Source organism: Petromyzon marinus, chromosome 66, assembly GCF_048934315.1.
Source record: "Petromyzon marinus isolate PM22_M1 ecotype Great Lakes invasive population chromosome 66, UKy_Petmar_22M1.pri1.0, whole genome shotgun sequence".
Classification (NCBI taxonomy): domain Eukaryota; kingdom Metazoa; phylum Chordata; class Hyperoartia; order Petromyzontiformes; family Petromyzontidae; genus Petromyzon; species Petromyzon marinus.
This window is the reverse complement of record NC_133732.1, coordinates 6,860,951-6,873,951: the sequence shown is the minus strand read 5'-3', so window position 1 is coordinate 6,873,951 and position 13,001 is coordinate 6,860,951. Positions and strand designations below refer to the sequence as shown.

Below are 13,001 nucleotides of genomic sequence, written 5' to 3'. Positions count from 1 at the left end.
ACCTGATGGTTAAATGAGCCACTTTGTCTACAGGAAAGCTACCCATACGGATGCTTACCTGAAAACGGATTCCCACCACCATCCATCCCAGAAGAATTCCCTCATCAAGACTCTGCACCATAGAGCCCAATGCATATCCGACCAGGAACACATAGCCAGTGAACTCAAGCACGTACACCAAGCTCTTAAGGCTAATGGTTACTCCGACTACACAATCCGCAAAGCTATCACTCCAACCATGAAGAAGGACCCTCTTGAGGGGCCTTTCAAAACCATCACTTTACCTTACATTGCGGGGATCACAAAAAAGATCTCCAAAATCTTGAATAAACACAAGATCCAGGTCTGATTCAACACATTACATAAAATCCGTGATCTGGTTCGGTCTGTAAAAGATGTAATTCCGGACATACAGTACCCTGGCGTCTACAAACTAAGTTGCCTCTGTGGTAGTAGTTACATTGGAGAAACCAAACGACATGTCTCGGACCACATTCGTGAACACAAAGCAGATCTAAAACACGGTAGGACCAACACCTCGGCCGTGGCAGATCACTGTTATAATTCAGTAGGCTCACATGACATTGACTTCTCCAAGACAGAGGTTCTTTGCAAGCCATCTGGCTACCATGAGAGATTTGTTCATGAGGCTATCCACATATACAAACACAGAGACAATTTCAACCGAGAAGATGGATTATGGCTTAGCAATCATTGGAAGGATTTGATAAACCATTTCGGGTCTTAATTGATTGTTCACGCTTATGGTGGCTTTCAGACCGCATCCATTATTTTCGTCTTCCCCCTCCTCTTTTCTGAACATAGATGAACTCGTCCATCTGAATTACTGCCAAAATCGCTCTCCATGGTGCTAACGTAAAAAATAACGCCACTTTTTTTCAAAATTTCTGGATGTGGTTTTCACACCTGATGATTGCTTGTGTTGCAGTCAAAACGTCGTGAGAATTTTTATGTTTATATTTTTATTATTATATTGTTTCCCTTCTATGTGACTTTTCCGAAAGAACCAAGAATATGAATCCCTGCAGTCACGAAAGCTTTGTTTTCATATGATTAATTTGGGTTTCACGGAAAATCCATGAGTTACGAATTTATGTTAAAATCTCAGGTGCGCAGTCAATCAGCAAATCGGATGAATCACATGTGGATAATCGAGAGTCTCCTGTCTGTACGCACTTTTTTCAAAAGGCATTTACCGCACAAAGGGAGGGAAAGGCAATTTCACAATTATTTGTTTTTATTCACATCAACCATTTGCCTATGACTATACGATATTACAATATTACCATAAAGTACCTCAATTAAACTACGTTAGTCTCCTTCATATGAATAGATTGATATATTTGATGAGCACATCAGCCTAAGAACATCTTATTTGAAAAGTAATTTCTGGATTAAAAACTTATTTTTTTATTGAAAACTAATTTCTGTAGAACTGCTGTTTGTGTTTAGGTTGTTGTCCTTCCCCGCACCTCTGATTAGCGAGGCTGGTTATGTACGGTGTCAAAGAAGTTTAGCATACATACATACATTTAAAACGAAGACGAATATTTAGACATTTGAACTAAATACAATTTTAAAAGCATTTAATGACACGAATGGTAATATTCACGTCCATCTTGTTGCATGCAGTTTAAAATGTATTCACCCTATTGTAGTGACAGGTGATCTTCTTCCTAAGACACTGCCTAAGTTTTTTATCACGTATTCCATAAATTAAGGGAACAACAAACCTTGAGCTATAATAAAGACATAAATAATTACATAACCGTAATATTGTTATCATGTTACGATCTGTTGTGATTATAGCAAAAAGGATTTCAAAAAATCTGTTACCAAGTGAACACAGATACAGAAACAACTGCAGGCCGTGTAATATCACAGTTTGCTTGGCTCGTTTCGCCTTAGACGCATCATCGGACGCCTTTCTAGCTGCCATCATTATATTGAAGTAGGTGAAGATCAGCGCAATGATGCAGACTGAGAAAATAATGACGTTTGGGGATTCTCTGAGCACCGTGATTGCCATGGGGTTGGGCATCAGGCTGTCGGTGAGATACGTGGAACAAGTCCGAGTGTTGTTCACGGTCACGCCACTTGTGAAGACCAGAATGCCGCACGCCAGCGGGAACACTGAAGCGACGGACCAAATTATGGCCAAGAACTTAAGCGTTTTGCGGTGGCTGAACCAGCGGGGGTGATGGAAGGGGTGGCAAATGGCCACGTATCGCTCCACGGACATGAGCGTGACGCACAGAACCCCGCTCTGGTTCAGAATTGTGCTGACCATGGTGTTCACGCTGCACGACGTCAAACTTAAATTTGTTTGTAGCCAAATGAAAGTAGACATGATAGTGGAGCAAAGTAAGAAGAAGGTGTCGCACGCGAGGAGACTGGCGAAGAGAATGTAGCGCGAGTTCTCCCTCAGCTTCACTTCGGTGAAAATCGTGACGGTGATAGAGAGAAATAAACACAGAGAAGGGGCCGTCATGAAGAGGTTGACAATCTGGAAGATGGTGTAAAACATTTGAGAGACCACGACACTGCTGTTTATCGTCACGGTGAGATTCACCGTCGCGTTGTTAATTTGCGTCATGACTTTCGGAATTCGGCACTTTTGTAGACACTTAAATGTAATCCATCATGAATGTATGGTATATTAATGCTATCGGGTTTATTGCGACCTTAATATAGTATGGAATGGAAGTGAATTAGATAACCATAGTAATAACATCTGTCTTGAAGGCTTGTATTATAAAGAGAGACAGTTGTGCCAACAATTCTTACAGAGGCCTCATCCGTCAAAGGTCAAGGCTCATTTAGTGGGATGATCGGGCTTTTGTCACTGTGCAGCTCCCCAGCTTTGGAACAGCGCTTTGCCCTTTCTAATAAGACAATCAGAATCTTTAGATATATTTGTCCATCTTTAAAAGTCACCTTTGTAAACTGGCCTTTATCCGCTATTTTCTGGCCGTTTACCCTGGTTCTGAGCGAGTGGGTGAGTAGATGGGGTTAGTGAGCGGGTGAGTGAGTGAGTGGTTGAGTGGGTAAACTCGCTATTATCCCCCGCCTAGTTCTGACCGTGTAGCCTGCAGGTTTTGTTTATCTCTCGGCGCGCATTTGTGGGATCTGTGGATGAAATGCGTCACTTAACAAACGCCAATTATTTTTACTTCATTCACGAAAGTATGCTGTTGCCTTACCAGGTAATAACCACAAAATCCACAATCTGTAAATAACGCGTCAATAAGATTGCATTAGAAGGAACACAACATTTCCCAAACTTCTCTACAATGTAATTGGCCTGCCAGTTTTGTTAACAACCGGGCGATTATAGACACATTTACAATCGATGCATATCATGGGCTCAGTACTTGAAACGGGATGAATTTTTGTTATATAGTCGTTATTGCCACAAGCCTGGCATGCCCGAATCTTTGTTACTGAAGTTTATAGGGCAAATGAATTCTTCTAAACACAATGTGTTACATTCCTCTTCAGGTCGTGCTCACAGCGTCGGTTGTTATTTACTTTGCACAATTGATCTGCCCTGTGGGGAACAAAAATAGAGCAGAGAGCAGTCATAATTACATTATATATGTATTAAGACAGTTTTATATGTATAGTCCGATGATAATACAGTGGTCCTTCGGTTCATGATTTTAATTGGTTCCACGAAAACTACCGTTAATTAAAATTCTCGTTAATTCAATATAGGAAATACGTGTTAAATGGTTCAATTGTTCCGAGACGATCGGAAGTTGACCTTTTTTACCCCAAAAAACATAGTTTATAATATTTAACCACGCAATTGTAATTAATGGACGTTCCAAGAACATATGAAAGCATTCATATGAGTATAAACATGGATAAATAATGAATAGAGCATGAAAAGGTGCAAAATAGAGCATAAAATAAAAATGATTACCTTAGGCTAAGAATATGGGTGGCTTAGGCTAAGAAGATGGATGGCTTAAGGAGTCGCTGATTGGCTGAGGGCTACTCAGTGCACTTAGGTGCACTCCATTTGCCCGAAATTTGCGGTCACGAGATATCTTAAACATATCCAAAATGTATCGTTAATAGAAACAATGTGGACCCTATGGGAGACGGATCATTAATCAAAATATCGTTAATTGATGGCATCTTTAAACCGCGGGACAACTGTAATAACACTGTGTAACATTTTTTTTGTTCCTGGGTAGTAAGTGTTATTTTCTAATTGCTTATGCCTCAAAAGTACAGAAAATGGCTATTATTTCTCACAAACTTTGCTTTTGTGACCAGGACAGTTACTTGGAGTAACTTCTAGAACATTCTAGAACTTTCCAGTAATATAAATAGTAGCATAAATACAGGGGTCTTAAGCCGACCAGTTCAGTTTAGTTCCAGTTGCCTAAGTGGATACATATTTGCATTTTTCTGAGATGGCATCAAGAGGCTGCAAGCATCCGGCAGATGCATTTTGCTATGTCTGCGGCCAATTTATCAAGACAAGAGCAAAAAAGTTATCTGTGGAAGCATCTGCTAAGATGTGTGAGGCCTACAAGGCATATTTCAGCATGCCTGTAGAGGATCAAGACAAACCCTGGGCACCTGATTTAACCTGCGAGCAATGCAAAAAAACTCTGGAAGGTAAGATGGACAATTGTTGTCCGGAATTTAATGTTGTAAAATTTGGAAAAAAATGTTAATTGTAAAAGTTCTTAATTTTTTAACAATTTTCAATGTTGTTGAAAAAATATATCACGTATGAAAAATGTTGCGATAATCTCTTACACAGTCATGGGTGAAATAAATGTATTTTTGTAGAATGGTACAGTGGGGAAAAGAGAGCCATGAAGTTCCCTATCCAAAGAATTTGACAGGAACCCATTGACCATTCAAGCAACTGCTACTTCTGCATGGTGGACCCTTCCAAACGTCGGACTGGCAAGAATGCACCTGCTATCACGTATCCGGACCTTCATCCATCGCCCCGGTGCCACACTGCCATGAGCTCCCCATACCCACTCCTCCAGAGAGAGAGCAGCCGTCTTTAGAAGAGAGCAGCAAGTCAGAGAGCGAGGAAGACGTAGATCCAGATTACCATTTCAGAGGTGGAGCTGAGTAGAGACACCCATACTACCCCAACCAAAAAGACCTCAACGACTTGATCAGAGATCTTGGTCTCACCAAGTCCAAGGCCGAGCTTTTGAAATCTAGGCTCACGCAGTGGAACTTGTTGGATGAAAGTGTGCAAGTCGCAGATCAGAGGAAGCGTCACCAACCTTTTTTCAGTTTCTTCACCCGTCAAGATGGGCTCTGCTTCTACCACAATGTGACCAGTCTGTTCGAGGCAATCGGGATCGCCAGTAACTAGAATGAGTGGCACCTCTTCATTGACAGCTCATCCAAGAGCCTCAAAGCCGTACTGCTCCATAATGGTAACAAGTACCCGTCTCTTCCCTTGGCTCACTCGGTGCACCTTAAAGAGGATTACAACAGCATCAAGACTTTGCTAGACGTCTTGAAGTATGATGAGTACGGCCGGGAGGCCATCGGAGACTTAAAAATGGTGGCATTCCTGATGGGTCTCCAAGGCGGTTTTACCAAGTTTCCTTGCTATCTTTGCCTTTGGGACAGCAGGGACGCACTACCACTGGCGGGACTGGCCACAGCAGACCGAGATCTTTGTGGGGAAGAACAACGTCAAGTGGGAGCCACTGGTGGACCCCCGGAAGGTGCAGATGCCACCACTGCACATCAAATTGGCCCATATGAAACAATTTATCAGAGCTGTAGATAAGAAGTCGGCAGCCTTCAAGTACCTTCAAGACTTCTTCCCTAAGCTGCCTGAGGCAAAGGTCAAAGCCGGTGTCTTCGTCGGACCACAGATAAAGAAGATCCTGGAGTGCAATTTATTCCCCAAGAAGCTCACTAGTAAGGAGAAAGCGGCTAGGAACAGCTTTGTCACAGTGGTTCGTGGCTTCCAGGGCAATCACAATGTCGAAGACTATGTGGAGCTGGTTGAGACTGGTGAAGAACTACAGCACAGTGGGCTGTAGGATGTCCCTCAAAGTCCATATCCTTGATGCTCATCTTTATAAATTCAAGGAGAACATGGGAGCGTACTCGGAGGAGCAAGGCGAGCGCTTTCATCAGGATATACTGGACTTTGAACGCTGCTACCAAGGACAGTATAACGAGAACATGATGGGAGACCAAATTTGGGGGCTGATTCGTGAAAGTGATTGACAGTATAATCGTAAATCTCGAAAAACTACTCACTTCTAAATCTTTTGTAGTAATTTTTGTATTACTTTAGTATAAATACATGTTAATTTTGATTCATGTTCTTTTTTCTGACTTTATGTGAATGAAAAGACACAAATTCGCCCGTTTTCTCATTGAAAATAGGTACATTTCAAAATATGACTCTCCTGGTCACAAAAGCAAAGTTTGTGGGGAATAATAGACATTTTCTATATTTTTTAGGCATAATCAATTACGAAATAACACTTACTACCCAGGAACAAAAATTGTGTTACATTGTGTAATTATACTGCTTATCCCATATTAAATTGCTTTTTTGGGGGAATTTTAATCTTTGTAACATTATATCACAGTCCAACATGAGTGACGAATATCTGAACAGTCGATTAACCCGTAACACCTTGGTCTGTCCCGTGACTTCCTATCGGCGAGCCTTCAACATCTGACATGACCTCAAAGTGCATCTAACCTGGCACAAGCGACGTGGTGACGTCCCCACAATTCAGTGAAGAATGGGGGCTTGCGCCCTTATTATTATTATCGGGTCAGTGCGGTTCGTGAACGTGGGACACCCAGGAGGAGGACTGCTTCAGATACCACTCGCCACTCATTTTAGCATTAATTAATCACGTGCAGGCAGCGAAGGACCCGTTGCGCCGCACGTGTGACCTCTTGCGACAGCATTCGCATGAACTGCTCCTGGCTGCAATACACCGGTGTCTCGAATGATTTGTTTGATCCACGCAGCACGTGGGCGATGCCATTCCTTTGAGGGTCGCAATCTGCTTCGAACGTCGACCGCCAACCGAATTGAGAGCTCAATTTTCTGCAGGAGTGCGCATCAAGACGGGGCGACGTGGTCCACAAAGTGGCACCACGGCCGTCTTGCTCGAACTGGGTTCTCGGTCGCTAGGATGACCGGTCGCAGATGCTATCAGTGACATTTCTGAAGTCAAATCAGAGTGGCTGGAAATCAAATGCAGGTGGCGATGTTGTCGGTGCAGCGTGGTGGCGTAAAGGCGGCGTGGATATCTTACCTGATTGGTAGAAATGCTGTGCTCGAAGCACTGAGCATTCGTCTCTGCCGTTTTCTTTATACACCACGACCTGAAAAAAGGAGTTTCATCGTAGCGAGTTGGGACTGTTCGGTTCATCTTGCCCCCACTTATCTCGCTTCTCTCGTTTCTCACCACTTTGTCCCATCCCTTCTTCTATGCTTCCAGTCTCTGCCACCTCTCTCTGTGCTATCCTGCGCCCACTCTCGTGCCTGTGCCCTTCTTGCTCCCCTCGACTGGAACCAACTCCCCCTGCAGCACACAGAGCAACCATCTTCACTATAACAACAATGACCTGAAGCCTACATTCATCCTTTGGAACGACCCCCATCTCTTCTCCCCTAGCCCATACTGCTACTGCCTTACCCCGCCTCCCCCCCAGCTACGACAAGACCTACCCCAACACTTATCACTACTCCTTTCACTAACCCTATCACTATAACTACCCCAACCCCTATCACACTTCCAACCCCTATCACTACCCCAACCCCTATCACTACCCCAACCCCTATCACTACCCCAACCCCTATCACTACCCCAACCCCTATCACTACCCCAATCCCTATCACTACCCCAACCCCTATCACTACCCCAACCCCTATCACTACCCCAACCCTATCACTACCCCAACCACTATCACTACCCCAACCCCTGTCACTACTCCAACCCCTATAACTACCCCAACCACTATCACTACCCCTACCACTATCACTACCCCAAACCCTATCACTTCCCCAACCCCTTTCACTACCCCAACCCCTATCACTACCCCAACCCCTATCACTACCCCAACCCCTATAACTACCCCAACCACTATCACTACCCCTACCACTATCACTACCCCAAACCCTATCACTACCCCAACCCCTATCACTACCCGAACCCCCTATCACTACCCCAACCCCTATCACTACCCCAACCCCTATCACTACCCGAACCCCTATCACTACCCCAAACCCTATCACTACCCCAACCCCTATCACTACCCGAACCCCCTATCACTACCCCAACCCCTATCACTACCCCAACCCCTATCACTACCCGAACCCCCTATCACTACCCCAACCCCTATCACTACCCCAACCCCTATCACTACCCCAACCCCTATCACTACCCTAACCCCTATCACTCCCCCAACCCCTATCACTACCCGAACCCCTATCACTACCCCAACCCCTATCACAACTCCAACCACTATCACTACCCCAACCCCTATCACTACCCCAACCCCTATCACTACCCCAACCCCTATCACTACCCCAACCCCTATCACTACCCCAGCCACTATCACTACCCCAACCCCTATCACTACCCCAACCCCTATCACTATCCCAACCACTATCACTACCCCAACCCCTATCACTACTCCAACCACTATCACTACCCCAACCCCTATCACTACCCAAAGCCCTATCACTACCCCAATCCCTATCACTACCCCAACCCCTATCACTACCCCAACCACTATCACTACCCCAACCACTATCACTACTCCAACCACTATCACTACCCCAACCCCTATCACTACCCCAACCCCTATCACTACCCAACCCCTATCACTACCCCTATCACTACCCCAACCCCTATCACTACCCTAACCCCTATCACTACCCCAACCACTATCACTACCCCAACCCCTGTCACTACCACAACCACTATCAATACCCCAACCCCTATCACTACCCGAACCCCTATCACTACCCCAACCCCTATCACTACTCCAACCACTATCACTACCCCAAACCCTATCACTACCCCAACCCCTATCACTATCCCAACCCCTATCACTACCCCAACCACTATCACTACCCCAACCCCTGTCACTACCCCAACCCCTATAACTACCCCAACCACTATCACTACCCCTACCACTATTACTACCCCAACCCCTGTCACTACCCCAACCCCTATAACTACCCCAAACACTATCACTACCCCTACCACTATCACTACCCCAACCCCTATCACTACCCCAACCCCTATCACTATCCCAACCACTATCACTACCCTAACCCCTATCACTACCCCAACCCCTATCACTACCCCAACCCCTATCACTACCCCAACCACTATCACTACCCCAACCCCTATCACTACCCCAACCACTATCACTACCCCAACCCCTATCACTATCCCTATCACTACCCCAACCCCTATCACTACCCCAACCCCTATCACTACCCCAAACCCTATCACTACCCCAACCCCTATCACTACCCGAACCCCTATCACTACCCCAACCCCTATCACTACCCCAACTCCTATCACTACCCCAACCCCTATAACTACCCCAACCACTATCACTACCCCTACCACTATCACTACCCCAACCACTATCACTACCCCAACCCCTATCACTACCCCAACCCCTATCACTACCCCAACCCCTATCACTACCCCAACCCCTATCACTACCCGAACCCCTATCACTACCACAACCCGCCATTAATCTCTGCCACCTGTTCTCCTGTCACCATAACTACACCACCACTTTTAATAATAACCCCACGTTTTAAAATATCAACCACTATTATCTTGTGTATTCTTTTATGAATGTTGTAAAGTGCATTGAAAAAAGGTACTGCAATATGAATCTAGATAAGATGAATATGATAAAATCTCACAACCAAATGAATCATTTGGCGGGATCCCGGGGTCCCGCAAAAATCAGGTCAATAATTATTTTTCATTCCGCCCACTCGTGATCCCGACAGCAACGCGCCGCCCGCCCAGACTCGCGCCAACATGCGCCAGCAGGTGGCGATCAACACGATGGGCGCCACCCCACCGGCCAAACGTAAGCCCGGGCGTCCGCCGCAGTCGCGCGTGGCGACAACGCCCTCCGGTCAGCCGTCGATCCTCAGCTTTTTTGCCAAGGCGAGCCCGCCACCGCAGTGAATTTAACGTGTTTATGTAATTTTTCAAATTTTTACGAAACTTGGTGCCCCGAGTAGCTCTCGACGAGGCCAATCGATTTGTTGTCGGTAAGGCAAGACTCCTGTCGCTATGCAGTTTTTCGCACCCCGGGGCAGTGATGGGACCCCGGGGTCCCGCCAATTGCTTCAAATGTATGTATGTTGATCTTCTTTTGCACCGTCTGTAGCCAATCGTGCTAATCAGAAGTGCAGAAGGATGAACATTGCGTTATGGACACTCCTGCCTAACACACAAAATCCTTTACCACCCCAACCTTTCATACCGCTGGAACCTACCGTCCTCCTACAGGAGCCCTAATTATATCTCAGCACCATTCAGTTTGTCCAAGGAAAGCTTGTACCTTGAGATCCCAGTGGCCAGCCTCAGTGCATAAGACTGTCAACAGCCGCATGGCTCATGCCAATGTCCTAGCCAGCAAACCTGCATCATCTGCATTTTCTCTAAACCCGCACCCAATGCGTGCATTCATCTTATCTGTGTTGATTCCTGGTTTTTCTACTCTGTCTATGCCATTCATATTCTGCAAACCGCATTCATTTTAAACCATCAACTTCGGTCATCTTCACAGCAGCAGTGGTTTTTGGCTAGCCATCGAACAAAGACGGTTACTGCATCGCGCACTTTCACATGTGCTTCTGCGGCCGTCTGGAACGCTCTTCCTTCCGATATTAGGAAGCCACTGAAGATTTGCACTCTTAAATGTAGATTTGAATACTAATTTCTTTGGATTTGCCTTTCGTGTTTAGTTTGTTGGTCTTCGCCAGCACCTCCGATTAGCACGCCTAGATACTTACGGTGCGATGCGAGTTCAACATACATCCACCGTGTTAGTGAATTTATAGTCAAGCACAACGTTGAGCAATGTGGGAGTCAAAATCAACTTTTGACGAACGCCTGTCCTGACATAGCATTCTGATGCCTTGCCTATTAATAGAAAGTCATGAGTCATCACATACGTACATCCGTGTCGAAACTATTCAATACTCAATATATAATTTTGTTTACAATAACGTATACACACGCATATAAACACATCGGCACGCATGCATGCATTCCTAGGGCGCAATACTTACCGCGTAAAAACACGATTTGTTAATGCGGAATATTTTTTTGTTTGTTAAATATTATCCCCTTTTTTGGTGTTGCTTGCAATTAATGATTTAACGCGATGTGTGGTTCTTGAGCGATCTTCTCTAGTTATGTAGGTCACACTTCACTCGGGGCTATACGCCGCTTGCTAAAACAATCACTGCGTCTCTTCATCACGAATGTGACAGCCGAGTCGTTGAGGAGTCATCTTTTTATCGGGAGAGAGGTGTGAAACCAAGCTTAGCAACCTGCGGCCAAACCAATTCTTGCGTCATAAATTGTACGCTGGGGATAGGAGGAGGCGTGTTAGGTCGGTCCAAAATTATCTCTTGTTTTCCCTTCCCTTGTTGGTCACGAAAGTCATCTCACCCTTCCCATTCAGAGAAAAAAAATAATGAAAGTTAAAAAAACAGAAGAAAGCATCAGAGAAAAAAAGAAGGAAAGAAAAGAAGAAAAAAAGAAATTAGAAATAGAATGAAAAGAAAACATTTTAAATAATTGCTTGCTCACGACACTGCTGGCGGAAGATCCTCTACTATACGGAGCTCTTGAGAGAGCCACTCCGAATAGGGAGTAATTTGTTACTATCCGACTCTTGTATGCTGGGTCACAACGTCCTTCGTTAGAAGTTGGGAGCACCGAAACTGCTCCACGCACGCGTCCTGCCATTTGGCTGGCTAACTGTAGTGTACCCCATTTATACTGCCATGTGAAACTATAATTCAGCTTACTTGGTGGATTCAACTGACTTGCTCAGCTCAGCTGACTTTCTCGGTTCAACTGATTTGCTCAGTTTAACTCACTTGCTCAGCTCAGCTGACTTGCTCAGCTCAGCTAACTTGCTCAATTTAGTTAACTTTCTCAGCTCAGCTAACTTGCTTAATTATTGTATTCTGAGTTCCTGCACCTTCTCTGCCCGTTGACGTTTTGCGAAGTCTCAAACATGGCACACTACTCATTGTATACACTAGGTAACTAATACCAGCAATGGATATAGCCTGATAAAATATTGTTGTGTTTGTATCCCGACAGATAGCTGCTATGGACAAGGGACTTTAGTGTAGCCACGCACAGTTCACCTGTGTGCTCGTCTCTTCGCAACACCAACACCAAACAATGATATTTTAAGAAAGACTGCTGAGCATCACAAGCGCTACAATTGCCAGGGGGGATCTCAGAGTCGTAATGTATTGCCCCGCAATGATATTCTGAATAAAAAAAACAGAATAAACCCCTTACATTGACTCTGTTTGCAAAGCTGTCGTGGTGTAATGTTTTTTTTTGCTCAACCCGAGCTATAAATCCTTTGATATTTGCATTGCCTTTGTGCTGTTTGCCATTTGCCATTATTCTGTTTCAGTTACAATGCATATATTATACCACAAGCATGATGTGTGGTAAATGCAAACTTGATGGCCTTGCAATAGTAGGTGTATATTTGGTGTTTGAACATCTTAACTCCTGTACAGCCTATTCTATTTAACAGACTGAAGTTTGAAACCCAGGGGTAGCCGGTTATATAAAATTTCCAATGACTTCTCGTCTATATACGGTAACAACAGCTAGTACAAAACTCTGCATGCTGCCAGTCTTTAAAAAGAACACTTGCACTGGCCTTCAGTTCACGATTAATTTTAATGCATT

The 13,001-nt window shown here is 44.8% G+C and overlaps 1 protein-coding gene across 2 annotated transcripts in view; it reads right to left on the bottom strand.

The window, feature by feature from the left end:
- Positions 1-549: 549 nt before the first annotated feature.
- The window catches only part of LOC116956631 (odorant receptor 131-2), a 37,676-nt gene continuing 25,224 nt past the window's right edge, over positions 550-13,001 (bottom strand). For both annotated transcript variants that reach the window (XM_076054620.1, XM_076054621.1), the window contains 2 exons: positions 7,314-7,383; positions 550-3,571 (listed from right to left, as the gene is read on the bottom strand). The gene's annotated coding sequence lies outside the window, so the exon portion shown is untranslated. The remainder of the gene's footprint in view (positions 3,572-7,313; positions 7,384-13,001) is intronic.